The sequence below is a fragment of the Balaenoptera ricei genome, chromosome 10 (genome assembly GCF_028023285.1).
Source record: "Balaenoptera ricei isolate mBalRic1 chromosome 10, mBalRic1.hap2, whole genome shotgun sequence".
Lineage (NCBI taxonomy): Eukaryota > Metazoa > Chordata > Mammalia > Artiodactyla > Balaenopteridae > Balaenoptera > Balaenoptera ricei.
In genome coordinates this window covers 14,795,167-14,796,929 of record NC_082648.1, presented here as the reverse complement: position 1 = coordinate 14,796,929, position 1,763 = coordinate 14,795,167, and the positions used below count along the sequence as shown (strand labels likewise).

The 1,763-nt window shown below is 45.7% G+C and overlaps 1 pseudogene; it reads right to left on the bottom strand.

Annotated features, from left to right (window-relative positions):
- Positions 1–245: 245 nt before the first annotated feature.
- LOC132372838 (telomere zinc finger-associated protein-like) lies at positions 246–997 on the bottom strand (annotated as a pseudogene).
- Between the last annotated feature and the right edge of the window lie 766 nt (positions 998–1,763).

Sequence of the window (1,763 nt, the reverse complement as noted above, 5' to 3'; positions counted from 1 at the left end):
TGTGCACCAACTAGCCACGCCCCTCCCTCACCTTTCCTATAAAAGGGCTTTGCTGAAAGCTTTCAGGGAGTTCGGGGTTTTTAAGGCATGAGCCACCCTTCTCTTGCATCACCCTGCAATCAACCTTTCTGTGTTCCAAACTCCGACGTTTTGGTGGTGTTCAGCCTCACTGTGCATCAGGCACAGGGCCTCGCGTTTGGTAACAGTCCCGTGCTTCTCAGCAGGGGCCCTTCTGGGTGCTGAACTCACAGCTGCAGGCCTCTCACTGGTGTGGTGCTGTCGTGCTTCTCCAGGCCAGCTTGGGTGCAGAAGGTGTAGCCACAGAGGTGGCACTGGAAGGGCTTCTGGCCCGCGTGCCTGCGCAGGTGCAGGTTGAGACCTGCCTTCTGGGTAAAGGCGTGGCTGCAGAATTTGCAGACACATGCCCTCTAATCCCTGTGTTTGGCCTTGGTGTGCGTCTGCAGGCCATTCTGGGTGCACGCGGCAGAACTCCTTGCATGCCAACAGCTCACCGCAGTGCTTAAAAGCCTGGTGCAGCTGCAGTTCCCTTTGGGACAAAAGGAACTTGGCCCGGGTGGGACAGGTGTGGAGCGTGGGAGCTCCATGCAGTTTGGTCCCTTGGCTCTGCATGAACTTCTTCTTCCTGAACTGCTGCGAGCAGGCACAGCACTTGGAGGGCATCTCCCCCCGTGTGGGATGCCAAGTGTACCGGCAGCTCCGTCCTCCAGCAGAAGGCCTCCAGGCACTTCCCGCACGTGAAGACGTGTTAGGATTGGTTCAGACAACTCCGGGCTTCATGCTTCAAGATGTTCTCCTTTGGAAGATAACACATTCCAAATTTGGGGCGCTAGAAGGTTTTCTCCCCAGTGTGTTTCCTGTTGTGCACTTTTTGATATTTGCTGAGGAATTTTTGGAAGAAAAAAGAGGGTAAGAGCCTTTCTTTCACCTGCTGTTTAAGTGCCTTGAAGTCAAAATACTCAATATGCCAAAGTGGCATATTTTGGGGTGACCTATTCTGATTTCCTTCGAACGGATATAGCTATCTTCTAGGATTATAGGGTTCTGTGCTTATTTTTGTGGTACAGAACGGAGTGGGGAAACAGTACTTAGAATGAAGTATTTCAAGCCTATCCAAAAAAAAAAAAAAAAAAAAATCCTCTATGTACATGAGAACTGACCAGAAAGTCAGGTTAGGACAGCAGTCAGGGAGGAGACGATGTATAATGTATGGTATGCTTGGCCCCAAAGAAATTCACAAAGTGTACAGGGGATCTGGTTAGAATTAACCAAATAAATTTGTCTAATATATTGTTTCTAGCTCAGAATCTTGTATGTTTACAGTTGTCTGACAAATATCTCACTATGCAAATTCCTAATCCTTTACCTAATTTTAGGATAAAAGATGTGTGTGCCTACATCTGGAATTATGAAGACAGATTGAGTGAATGCACTTTGTAAAAGCAGGCTCCATCTGACTCGCATATGGATGAGAAACCATCTTAGCAGTATGCACTGGTGGATATGTCTCTGGAATTTTTAATCCTCTTATTTTATTATCATGCTGGTTTATGTTTTAAACGTATTAAAATGGCTTGTGTTTTTATTTCTAAACATCTAATGTAAAAGTCATAACTCACATTGCTCCTTTAAAACACAATTAGAAAAGCATTTCTGGGATTATCATTCAATTTATTACATTCAGTGATATTTTGTTACTTGTACCATAGGAAGCTAATAGGCCTCATGAACTGTATCTAGAATAC